A 14500-nucleotide genomic window follows, 5' to 3' on the forward strand; every position below is an offset into this window, starting at 1 on the left:
TTATATCTTGTCACATGCCTACAGGTGAAAAATGTGAAGGAGAAATGTTCAGTGAGAAAATCTGAAGGCTTGCACAATCTTAAACCAAAACAGTTGATTTATTTTGGAGGATAAATGTTAAATATGCCAAAACACTGTCAGTCAAATTGTCAATCAAATATATTCATGCAGTGAATGCAACCAAATACAAACAACACTATAACATTGGAAGCATTTATTATTATTGTTATTATTATGTATTCAGTTATTTATTTGGCATGTGGTGCTTTTTGTATTGTCTAGAACATACATAAGATGAGCATATTATAGCAGCAAAATAGAAGCACAATCATTTGAATGCAGCAAAAGTTTTGCTGCATTCAAATGATTGTGCTTCTATTTTGCTGCTATAATATGCTCATCTTATGTATGTTCTAGACAATACAAAAAGCACCACATGCCAAATAAATAATTGAATACATAATAACAATAATAATTACACTAATAATACACTAAGGCTCAACTTTTGGTCAATCTCAGTAGCTAACTTTAACTGACATCTCCCCCTTCCCCCTGGCTAATTTCTGTCGATAACTGGGGACTATGGAAATTGAACTCGCCAAATGCACAGAAAGTTCGTTCAAGCACCTCTGATGGATTAGGATCGTATGCAGGTAAAAGGGGAGACGGTGTACGGAGAAAATTATAAACAAGTCACAATGCTGAAACACAAGCCCAAAAACCCGCAAACCACGACTTCTGATTTTTTTTTTAAAGCGAGCTCACAAAAAAAGAAACCCCAAAGTCGCTTATAAAAAGCGGAATTGGCAACCCACGCAGTGTTCCAGAATCTCTGATCGCAAGTTCTGTTCTAAATAGCTTTGACAGGTCGTCTTGTTATCAGGAAAACTATGATCTATCTCATAAAAGTCATGGGTTTATTGATTAATAAAACGATATTTAATTATTCAGAACTGAAAATCGTGAAAAGGGTTTGTTGCTTTTGATGTGTGCGTGATCATATGCCATCCGCTCCGAGCTTATGTGCCGGGGCTCAGCCCCGGCCCAATTTAACCCCTGGTTATTTCTAAATAACAGTTCACTAGTAACAAAAGAGACACATGATATTGGACTTTGCCCACAAGTAGAACTAGAATACCAGGAAATACATAGTGCATTGTTTGTATAGATGATATTGTATTGTATTAATTTTATATATATATATATATATATATATATATATATATATATATATATATATTTCCCCCACAGTCCAAAGACATGCAGGTTAGGCTAATTGGTGGCTCTAAATTGACCGTAGGTGTGAATGTGAGTGTAAATGGTTGTCTGTGTCTATGGTGGGGTTTACATTAGACCGTATCAGCGGATCATCAGATTAACGTTTTTAAAACGATTAGCGTGCACACAGCAACACCAATACACGATTCGCGTGCACACAGCAACACCAATACACGGATACGCTCGGCTCCGCAGGCATCCTGCGCTCCAAATCACTCCGCCCTGAACAGCGAGTGCCCTCTGGAGGGTGCGCACTCCGGCCCTGCGCAGCTCACAGAGCGCGCGAGTGGAGTGCACAAGCAGTGATTCGGGACTGAGCCGCTGTGTGTGTGATCTCAGCGCATATCACTTACCACTTGCAAGTGGAAGGATGGCAAGCCTAAAGACAATCATAACTACACAATGGGCAGTATTTGCATCAGTATTTGCAGTATTTTCATACTTTTATACTCTTTAATGAAAGGTGATACAAGGCGGAAGTCCGCGCTGTTTTTCAGCAGTCGCGTCACATGACCAACGCCAGCGAATCGGGAAGGTGGATGTCACAGTGACGTTGTCCAATGACTACGCCAGCTAGAGCTCAGCACAGCGTATCCGCGTATTCTCAATGTTTACACAGCACCGGACCAGACACGATCTAGATTGAATACGTGGACGCTGGCAGATTCCCGTTTCCCGGCGTTTCCAGGCGTTTTAATGTAAACGGACAGTGCATCCGCGAAGAAAACGAGACAGATACGGTCTAATGTAAACTTGGCCTAAGTGTCAGCCCTGTGATGACCTGGTGACTTGTCCAGGGTGTACCCCGCCTTTCGCCCGTAGTCAGCTGGGATAGGCTCCAGCTTGCCTGCGACCCTGTAGAACAGGATAAAGTGGCTACAGATAATGAGATGCACCAAGTCATCTAGGCATGGAACGAACAAGTTGGTGACATTTTGCAACATCAATCTTTTTCCATTCTTCAACAATGACCTCTTTTAGTGACTGGATGCTGGATGGAGAGTGATGCTCAACTTGTCTCTTCAGAATTCCCCATAGGTGTTCGATTGGGTTCAGATCAGGAGACATACTTGGCCACTGAATCACTTTCACTCTGTTGTTCTTCAGAAATCCAGCAGTGGCCTTAGATGTGTGTTTAGGATGATTGTCATGTTGGAAAAGTGCACGACGACCAAGGGCACGGAGTGATGGTAGCATCTTCTCTTTCAGTATAGAGCAATACATCTGTGAATTCATGATGCCATCAATGAAATGCAGCTCCCCGACACCAGCAGCACTCATGCAGCCCCACATAAGGACACTGCCACCACCATGTTTCACTGTAGGCACCATGCATTTTTCTTTGTATTCCTTACCTTTGCGACGCCATACAGTTTTGAAGCCATCAGTTCCAAAAACATTTATCTTGGTCTCATCACTCCAGAGTATAGAGTCCCAGTAGTCTTCATCTTTGCCAGCATGGGCCCTGGCAAACTCTAGGCGGGCTTTTTTGTGCCTGGGCTTTAGGAGAGGCTTCTTTTGTGGACGGCATGCCGTTCTTCTGCAGTGTATGCCGTATTGTGTCACAGGAAATAGTCACCCCAGTTTGGCTTTCTACTTCTTTAGTTAACTGCAGTGAACTTGCATGCCGATTTTCTTCAACCCTTCTCATCAGAAGACGCTCCTGTCGAGATGTTAACTTCCGTGGACGACCTGGACATCTCTGTGAGATGGTTGGAGTTCCATCTTTCTTAAATTTTTGTACCACTTTTGCTACAGTATTCTGACTGATAAGTAAAGCTTTGCTGATCTTCTTGTAGCCTTCACCTTTGTGGTGTAAAGAAATTATTTTCTTTGGGGAATTCTGAAGAGACAAGTTGAGCATCACTCTCCATCCAGCATCCAGTCACTAAAAGAGGTCATTGTTGAAGAATGGAAAAAGATTGATGTTGCAAAATGTCGCCAACTTGTTCATTCCATGCCTAGAAGACTTGGTGCTGTCATTAAAAATCATGGAGGCCATACAAAGTACTAGATGTAGTAGTTTTTGTTGTGGGGTGTACTCATTTTTGCACCACCCTAATTTGAGTAAAACTGAAAAAAATGTGTAATCTAAGTTATATTATTAACCTTACTTTCACGTTATAAGTTAAACAGATGTTATATTAAACTTTGTCTTGTCAGCATTTTGGAAATTGTGTTTTCATTGAGATATTGTTTAAAATGTGACTTTTCAAAGGGGGTGTACTCATTTACACTGAGCACTGTATGTCTACTTTTTTTTAACAAAAAGCTTTTTTTCAGCATGATTGAATAAAAAATGTACAGTGCTCAGCGTAAATGAGTACACGCCCTTTGAAAAGTAACATTTTGAACAATATCTCAATGAACACAAACAATTTCCAAAATTGTGCAGAAGCACTATGGACATGATTTTCTCAGTGAGACAGCTACAGGAGCAATGCATTAAACAGCAAATTCGACTATACCAGGCCTTTGTAGACCTGACCAAAGCATTTGACACCATAAATCACGATGCGTTGTGGAGAATTCTGGGCAAGATTGGCTGTCCTTCTACCTTTGCAGAGCCTAATCTAGGGCGCGTAATACGCGATAATACGCGTTTTTTATCTGTTTGTCGCACATCCAATTTTTGGGCACGAGAGTGATATTGCGTATCTGTTAATTTTGTCGCGCATTTATAAGTAGAGAGCGTGTAGTCGCGTTTTACTGAATCTTGTGCGTATCAATTTGTCAGCACCAGCTAGCAAGCACTGCGGTAAATATAGCGTTGTTTACACACCAATCGGAAAATATCAGAAAGGACCGAAGTATTCCGAATGGTTTATTTAGCGAGTAAAACAGTTTTGTGCACTATTATATATCATTGGTCACTGAACCGGAAGACAGTGTATCTCAACCAATCGTGTGAAGTGTTTTAAAAATACCCAAAAGCACATGGCATATCGTTCTGTCTCATCCAAACATAACAATGTCAAAACGCGTGGTCACATTGAAAGACCTTTAGACAAAAAAAGAAAAAAGGAAACAAAATGAAGACACAGAAGTGAGTATTATGTTATTAATTATATTCAAGTAGTAAAGGTGCTTAGTTGATATATAAGACATATAAGTTTGTGTACAAATATGATCTTAGAGTAATTACAGGGATGGGAATTTTCCGCGGATCTGCGGAATTCCGAGTTTTTCCCGCTGAAAGTGTCATTTTTGTGAAACGCGTAAATCCGTTGAGAAAATTTCGGGGGGGGGGTCGGCGCGAGGCTTGTGGTGGGACAAGCAGGCAGGACTGACCGACGACCGCCCGCCATTAATATTTATGCTAACGACAACTCACGATGATTTCCGGCAACGTTTTGGCGCTAGTTTCATCTCACTTCTACAATTCACGGAGAAACAAGCTACACGTACACGGTTTTGATCACTTCTTAAGTTCTAGTTATTTTGGTTAGTTTTCAAAGTTACTTCAATATGGTAAAAGTTTTGGACCGCAAAAATGAGGATCGTGCCAGGGAAATCGATGAATCGAACGGGATAAAGAACTGTTTCCGATGGGCATGGCTCGATAGTAGCGTTACCGTGCAGATAGGGACACAGACTGTGACGACGTGTCTGACGGAACATATCCGAAAAGTGGACGTGCCGGGAAAGGTTCTGTGTATTCTGTGCTCAGATATGATCAATTATGGAAACAGAGGAGCTAGAAACATCCAGGAGCACATCAAAACAAAAAAGCACAAAGGTACGTTTTACTTAAATTGTCAAAGATAGAGTCAGGAGGAATCTAATATATCGTTATGGTTACCTCCATTATCGCTCACAATATATATGTGTGTGTGTGTGTGTGTGTGTGTGTGTGTGTGTGTGTGTGTGTGTGTGTGTCACGGAGTGAGCCGTGACGCGCGCGCACACACCTCTCACGCAAGCGCACAGGCAGCAATCTGCCGGCAACGTTCAAACATCTTGGCTGACCTGTCACTGAGTTGCACTTCATTTCCAGTACTGCTTTCTGTATGGATATTACTGGTTTTCAAGCATTTCATACTCCACCGTTTGCCATAGTTTCTAACGAGAGCAGCATTTGTTGCGAGTGCAGGGAAAGGCCTACCGGTATTCTAGTAACATTTGTTTGGCTCCACTCATATGTAAAACGCATCACACATTTCTAAGCATTTTCATCTCCCATCTGTTAAGCGTTGTCTATGGTCTAGGAAACACACGTACAAACCGGTTATTTCTAACGTCAAGTTTATTTAGTTCTAGCATTTTTATAACACAAAACAGTTTTCAGTAACTCATCACGCAAACTCCACATACTTCCTGTCTGTTGTGGGAAACCGAGGGACTGTACCATTGGCTTGTTATGGAGGGGTTTCGCGGGTATTCGTCTTCTTCTTCTTCTAAGTGAAATGGCGGATTAGACACTACTCGGTGTATTACCGCCACCTACAGGATAATTATGTCCACTACTAGACCATCAATCTCATATTCTGGCAAAAAGGCCAGAGGATTTTAAAAATCTAATTAGGCATGAAGTTACTTTTGGATCCTTCACTTGCAGCAGAACAGGGAGGGTAATAGCAGTAACACCCAAGCTGGATAGGTCAGTTATCAGTGTATGCCTGTACTCACTATACATCTTGCATTCTAATAAACTGTGGAAAACTGTCTCAGGAACTTTGCAAACATCGCATAATCCATCCCTATGTTTATGAATCAGATGTAAATTTGAATTTAAGGCACAGTGCCCCAATCTGAGACGGGACAATACGACTTGCTCAGACCTATTCCTAGATATAATGCTTTGTGAGCAGACTGACGGCTGGATTGCATACAAATGCCTACCCTTTACATCCCTATCCCATTGGTATTGCCACGTTCGAATAACCCCCTCCATCAACGTACTCCTTAATTCTGTTCTCCCTGGTCTAATGGGGCAGAAATTGAGTCTTTTTTTTAAGGATTCTTTTGCAAGTTTGTCTGCCACCTCATTCCCTTCAATGCCTATATGGGCAGGAACCCATAGAAAAGATACTTCACAACCCAATTTATGTAACTCATTCACACTTATCAGAATGTCCATAATTAGATCAGGCCTAGCGTTTGAAGAATGGACTCTTAAGCACTGCAGGACTGAAGAAGAGTCAGAGCATATCACTACACTGTTAGGTCTCACTTCCATTACCCACTGCAGGGCTTTTATAATCAGGCATGCAAACTGGTCAGGGGTGAAAAAGGTGAGAAGGATGCACGGGGACACGGCACGCGCGCAAAAGTACATTTCGTAGTCTACGTTACAAAAAAAATTGCAACCAGTGACATCTTGAATTTAATACAGTACAAAATAACTTTCCATAAACATGTCTTAATAAGTTACTGTTGAGTGGCCGGTAAATTGTACCATTTATTTGTCAGTGGCCGGTAAAGTTTGATATTTTGTGAAGTTAATTTTCACCCCTGTGTACAACACAGTGGGCTATTTACAAAAAGGTATATATATTACTGCCTGTGCTATCTAACAGACCTACCCCAGAGGACACACCTGGCCAATCCCTGTCTGTCAATTTTCTTAAAGACATCACCTATGTGAAATCAGGGGCGGATCTAGAAAAATATTTATGGGGTGGCAAGAGGGGGGCAGGAATTTTTGAGGGGTGGCAACGTATTACAGACATGTATATATACTGAATTTAATCACAGTTTGACGACAAATAGTATGTACACACTACAAAAGGGCACAGACTGCCATTTACAAACTCATACAGATAAACTTAATCTCATGCCTTTATTGTTCACGAAGAACACATTCTCAGATGAGGTCTATACCGTTTCTGGACAGTTTTATACTGTATATGCAAAAGAACAGACACTAAAAAACAACAATAACAACACTGCTTCAAGTTCAGCATGATTTAAACCATTTACACCAGTGTCACATTTTATAGTTTTTTTTCCTCACGCTTTGTAAAGGCTCACCAGTGAGCAGAACATGAACTTGTCATGCCTACAACAGCTGAATGCGGCGATTTCCATGTTGCTCAGCAAAACGCTTCACAAATTTATCAAGATCTAATGCTTTTGTGCGCTTTGATTCAATGCTGAGTACAGCCAAACTTGATAGTCTCGTTTCTGTCATAGTCAACCGCAAATAAGTCTTTATGAGCCTGAGAGATGAAAAACTTCGTTCACAGGATGCACTGCTCACAGGCAAGACAACCGCTATTTTACACAACCTGAACAACTCAAAAAAAACCAACAACATCATCTTGGTATGGGTCCAAAAACTGAGTGAACTCCATGAGAGTGGTAGGACTCTCCTGTTCCCCCTTTTTTCTGTCTAGTACTCTCCTCGTCTGATGTAACTCATGTTTAAGATCCTCAATATTTGAATCATAAGCTTCAGCCAATAGCAATGTTTTCCTTGACAGACGGTGAATCAATATTAACTTTTGTGGCCGACTTTACACAAAACTAATGTCAGACCTAGCTAACATTAGGCCAAAAAAAAAAAAAAAAGTGTTTCAGGTAACATGAAATACTAAAATAAGGTCGGTAGGTAGGAAATTTTTTTTCTTAATTTGTTTTATTTTGTTCGAAAAAATTAACACAAGTAAACATCTTACAAAATAGTATTTTGGCACAGAATCCACACATCATAATAAAATAAATGTTTTAAATCTTTAAACGAATAAAAAAAATATCGCAAGAGTTCGAGTTATGATCTGCGGAAGCGTATTGCTGCCACACTCAAAAAAAAAAATGGCTTAGACTCAAGTAATTACGTGAAAAGATATTGTTAACAGAGTTATCACGTTTTTACAATATATTTATCATGTAATAACATAACACGTAATTTCATGATATTTTCATGTGATAATGTGAAAACACCTTATCAAGAAATAACGTGAAAATATGGTTTAACGTCCTAGGCTCGGCTACTTCCATTAAAAGCAGCCGGCCTCGCCCAGCCTACTGTAGAACTTTGGTCGAGCAAAAACACGGAGCAAAAACATGGCTGAATCCTGAATGACTCCTATTTGTATAAATAGGGGACTACATAGGCGGCAAAATGTAGTGTTTTTCCCTGCCATGGAAGTGCACTTGTATACTGAAGAGGAAGCAATTTGCATTACAGCCAGGAGGGCTGATAGAAGTGGCAAAACATTTTACTTTTTATCGTTTCTTTCACAACTTGAATGCGTTGAAACAAAAAAAAATATGACAAACTAACGCCGCTTACACTAAAATATCGAGGGAAATTTGTAATAAAAACTTTACGGTCGGCAATTTCGACGCGGAAAGTCTCGATCGGTCGGGTTACCGGAAACACTTTTTTTTTTGCCTTACATGTATAGTTAGCTAAATAACCTTCTCCAACCTGATTTTTATCCTCTCAAAATCAGCATCGCAACTATACTAGCACTGTTCATTCATTATAATTTCATTTTTTGATAGATAGTTAATCAGCTTTTACCCCTTTCCTCCCGTGTCTCCTTTCCTCGCGACTCCTGGCTCCCTCGCTTCGCGCCTCTCAAAACAACCAGTCTCTGGCGTTATCTCGTGCTGCATTCGCCGCAGTCGGACATTGGAAATTCGCGCACGTAAATGTCAAATTGGCCGTAATTTTTCTTTGAATTCGTCGCTGCCAACTAGGGGTAGCAGCAGGGGTGGCAAGGCTTTCTTTTTAGAGTGGCATATGCCACCCCGGTAGATCCGCCCATGGTTATTCACCCCCGAGCGCGCTGGAAACTGTTCCATTGGTATTCAGATTCAGTCGCGAGATGAGGTTGCCAGATCTCTCTATAAAAAGGTGACTTTGCGGTCTGAATCTGTGGAATATTCGTAAGCGAGGACTGGCAACCAGCAGTGGGTTGTGCACCAGCTGATCAGAACTCCAATGGAAAAGAAGCGTGTTAGTAACTGTTTATCTTGATTGGCTGTAACCTTGTAAGTGAAATGTTTGGCAACAATAGCGTTGTAGCCTGCCTACCCCCCCAAAAAAAAAAAAAAAACTCTTCGGATCTACACGATTCACACAAGTGACCTATTTTGGGACCAAAACGGCGAATTTCGCCGAAAGGTGAGGAGTTTGCATGTGTGATAATGGCCACAGATTCTGCCGTGAAGACAGCAATGTTGTCACTGAGCCTGTACCCATTTCGGACATTTAGCTGTGGGATGTAAAAAGCACAGCTTACCTTCCCTGAATCTGGGTCTTTGGATCCGTCTGTGTATATTTGCAGACATGAGTTCCAGTTAAGCCGAATATACTCTGCTGTGGACTCACTACAAAATTCCACCTCATCATTGTGTTTATATTCATGCAACCTAAAATCAACTAGAAATGAGGGAAGCAGCCAAACCGGGATTGAGCCCCAATAAGAGCTCTTCACTGGGACCATTTCAAGTAGATTACAGTCTTTGGCCCATTGCATACACTGCTTGATAAAAGGCTGGCTCCTTACCTGCTCAGTAGCAAATTCATAACAATCCGTAGAAATCGAGCTTGCAGGGCAGATGCTAGATTTCTCCCTGAGTCTATTCCAGTAATGAACTGAAAGCTGGATTCTTCTTATTTTTAATGGCTTCTCTCCTGTTTCAATAAGAAGAGCAGAAGTGGATGTGGAGGCAAATGCACCGCAACATATTCTAAGGGCCTTTGACTGAATGACATCTAACTTTCTCAAAGCAGATTTTGCAGCTGCTCCATAAGCCTGACACCCATAATCAAAAATTGACCTAATCATAGCCTGATAAATAGTCAAAAGGGTGCTCTTTTCTGCACCCCAAGAGAATCCTGTCAAACACCGCATAACATTTAAAACCTTGCTGGTTTTAGCTACTACTTCTGAGATATGAGTGTTCCAGTTGAGTCTGCTATCAAACCACATTCCCAGATATTTAAAACAGTCTACCCTTTCTATAGGAGTGTCATAAAGTGTTAAGGTACCATCCCATTTTTTCCTTGCACGACTAAAAACAGCATATTTTGACTTGGATACAGAAATTTTGAAACCCCATTTCCCAGCCCATTTCTCTACAGATTTTAGTTCTCCTTGCATTCTATTAGTAATAAAAGATAGATTTCTTCCTCTGACCCACAGAGCGCCATCATCTGCATATAATGTTCTTCCATTTCGCGGGTGTTTGGTAGAACAGACTATTTTAACGGGGGTGTTTTACTGGTGTTGGGGAAACATGTATTTTACTATGCACTGTAGGGTTTTTGGTTAATGAAAATTATTTTGGATGTTTGTATATTTTGTGTTTGTTTCTTTAAATTGTTATTTTGTATTTAGGATGTCATTATTTAGTTGATTGATTATGAAGGTAGGATAGTGCCATATATCCGAAGAAGAGCAGACTATGATTTGCACTTGTAAAACCCGTAATTCGCAACTTGTGAATGCGCATCTCAGAGTTTGTAAGTGTAACTTCAGATCCACACATCTGCAAAAAGCAAACTGCAAGCATATTTCACAACTTGTGAAAGCGCATCTTCGAATTTGCACTTGTAACTTCAGATCTGCAAAGCTGCACAACAGGATTTGCATGTGCAGGTTCCTATTTGCTCGCTCAGTTGCGTCATCCTTCTCACGTGATTTTTGGCACAATTCACTCGGATGGAAATTTGAAGGAAACGATTTGCGCGCAGAGACCAGGAATGCCTGTTCTACCACTTTTGTCCAGGAGGTGGCAGTGTGGTTATTGGCCATGCAAAGTCGTATATAGGGAATAATATCTCAATAAACGGCTCTGTGGCCATGAATCTTGGTCTGCGACACGGCGCCACGAAAGCATGGAGGATACCTTCGTGAATTTATTGAGAATGGTAGGTGACCAGTTATTTGTAACGTCTAAAGAATATTTTCTATATTTTACTTTGTCATGTAAACATGCTGTGTCAGTTAATGTCTGACTGTTCTCGGTTTACGTCCATGTCCACTCATAATCAGTATTAAGTGTCTTAGTATTAGTATCTTATACCATCCATATACATGCTGCAGCTAATACTGATTATGACTGGACATGGATGTAAACAGAGACCACCCAACTTCAATTTGTTCAAGAATCCATCATTTTGTAAAGTATGGTCAACAGACATCTGGTCTTTCACCTGCAGCATCCAGCAATGACCGGAAAGAACTGCTGCGTTTTTGGACTGGATGGGAGGTCTTGCCCCGTGAACTCATTGTCGCGATGACTTCATCAAAGTATCCAAGAGCAGCAACTTGTTTTGAAACACTCCGTCTTCCCACTCATTACACTGATTTCAGGCAGTTTCAAAAGGACCTAGAGGCGTGCATCAAAACAAGCAACACTGGATTTGGGCTCATATAACAAGTGACACAGGCATAAAGTTATTTTGATTGACTTTCTACAGTATATGCAACCTTTCATGTAATTTCATTCAATTTTTTTAAGGTTTAGGTTCTCTGGAATGACTGTTTTTGTCTTTGTAGAAGCACTGCCTGTTAAGTGTGTCAACATCTAAAAAGTGAAGAAGGGAAAAAAAACATTAAAAGCACTGTAAAACATCAGCATGTTTATTTATTTAAGTAACAAAAGTGGACATTAACATTGTGGTAACTACAATATTTTAACTTGCAATCATATTCTGCACCACTTGCAGAGTTGCCAGGTACTGGTCTGTGCCAAAGGACAAAGATGGAGCCGTTGGATTGACCCTTTGTTTCAACTCCTCCATTTGTGCACTGCTCAAAGGGCAAGCAATTGAAGGCACAGTAACCCCAGGGTTTGGATCTGTTCTCAGTCCACTGCTTTCCCAGTCAAGCAGGGGAATGTTTAGCACCTGAAAGTGATATTAAAACAAAGTCATGATCCCATGTGAAACACTTGTTCACTATCTTGGGATAAAATGTATATTTTAAAAAGGTGCAGTCTTCTTCTCCAATCTAAAAAATCTTTATGTTGGAAAACTGGTTTAGAACAGTACATTATTTCAGTCTCAAGAGCACAGAAAGGAGTGTCATAATTTGACTGTGGAACAATACAAAAATCCATTTGCCAGAATGGCAAATTGCACCTTATAGCTGTCTGTGTAGATTCTCATTCATCCAGGTCATGGTAGTCAAAGGAGTTAAGTTGTAAGCAACTGGACTTCTTGTTGGAGCTTGAAGACATTTCACCTTTTATCCAAAAGGATTCTTCAGTTCTGGCCTGATGTTGGAAACCAGGAGTTATATCTCACTCCAATTCACACCTTGACGGGTGACTTATGTGACCCTTTGTCATGGAATGAGGGGTGTGGTTTACACCTCCAGTGATCCAGAGATATAATTCCTGGTTTTCAAACATCAGGCCAGAACTGAAAAAGCCTTTGGGATAAAAGGTGAACGGTCTTCAAGCTCCAACAAGAAGTCCAGTTGCTTACAACTTAACTCCTTTGACTATCTTCCACACAGTTACGTAAACTCCTTTAGTTCGGTGGTTGTGAATATCACCACTTTTAATTAAACATCAGGCATGATTAAACAAAAAAAACTAACCTGATCAGTTTGTGATTGGTGTCAATGTGCATGAGAAACCTTGGGCTCGGAACAAAGTAGCTCCGTCTCACCACACACCCAAGGTTTATCATGCGGGAATACACACCAAGGGTGTCCACCCTATGCAGTGATGCTCGGATACGATCCCACTGCACTTTGTGTCCTTCTGCCTCCAATGCCCCTTTCATCATGCGGTATCCTGCATGTGGCATCCTGGTTTTAATCTCAGACACAATCCCATCAAGCTGCTCATTTGAGAGGTTGCTGTAGGCAGGGCCGTAACTACCATTGAGGACACTGAGGTCATGTCCTCGGCATTTTTTTCCCACGGTATTTTTTTTTTTCACTCAGAAATGTGAAATTAATATATGATGAAAATCGTTGTGACTTTGATCGGTGGAAAATTCTAAATTCAGCTTGCATCCCCCTGTTCTCATTTGTTTGTCTAAAAATAAAGTCCACATAATCATTTTTAAACGAAGCTGAAATATCCGACATTGGAAACATTTCATATTCGGCAGCCTCGCGATAGTCAGCTAAGCACCACGGGATATACAAGAGCTGAGAAGTGTTCTCATCAAGGTCCGACTCCGCAGCCAGTCAGTTTGTCAATTAGTCGTGGAATCTGAAAATTGACATAAGATGAAGAATTCTACTACACTAAAACAAACCAAACTCAGCTCTGGAAAGTCAACAAGTGAGAGAAAAAGAAAGAGGGAAGAAGGTAAGTTAATTTTGCCAGTGACTGACAGTTATGTGCCGGAATGCTTATGATCATTAACAGTGCAATTTTAATTAGCATTTCAAGCAACAACAGTCGAAGCCACTTAGCTAGATAGGATTTTCGTTTTCCAGGCGGCACAAACTATTTTATTCTCTCTCTCGATTTGATTTGGTGCGTTTCAGATCAGAAAAGGCTGGACAGTCGTGACCTGTTGTTTATGAAGTTATTGGGTCCTGACGAGACTTGAGCTATTTTGCTAACTTACCAGACTATAGGCTAACGTGAACACAAGACACTATTGTTTTGATCATTGGTTGTATTTTCGAACGGAAATGAAAACGGGTAGCAAACTTGTTATGTTCACATTTTATTTACAACATGATGTACCACCTCTGACTGCTTTCTGTCAATCATGAAGAGCCCAGCCGCGTTCACAGCTCCTCCTCCGATCACCAGCTGGAGATGAGCCTCCTCTCGGGAAGTCTTGTCCCGCCCCTCTTACTGACTCCCATCTCCAGTGAGGCTCAGTCTCCGAATGTAGCGTTTTAGTCGGTTTTGTCCAATAACCGTCTAGTATTTTGCTATTGAAAAGGCATATATTTTTTAAAAAGCAGCTGAAGTCCATTCAGGCTCGGCTAGATTGCGTTGTCACTCTCAATCACTCATTCACTCACACTCTCTCACTCACTCACTCACTCATTCTCTCTCACTCACTCACACTCTCTCTCACTCACTCACTCACTCACTCACTCACTCACTCACTCACTCACTCACGCACACTCTCTCACTCACTCATTCTCACTCACACTAACTCACTCACTCACACTCTCACTCACTCATTCACACTCTCACTCACTCTCAATCACACTCCATCACTCACTCAAACTCTCACTCACACCCACACTCACACTAACTCACTCACTCACTCTCTCATTCTCACTCACTCTCACACTCCATCACTCACTCAAACTCACACTCACTCACGCACACA

This window comes from Neoarius graeffei, chromosome 10 (genome assembly GCF_027579695.1).
Source record: "Neoarius graeffei isolate fNeoGra1 chromosome 10, fNeoGra1.pri, whole genome shotgun sequence".
Taxonomy (NCBI): Eukaryota; Metazoa; Chordata; class Actinopteri; order Siluriformes; family Ariidae; genus Neoarius; species Neoarius graeffei.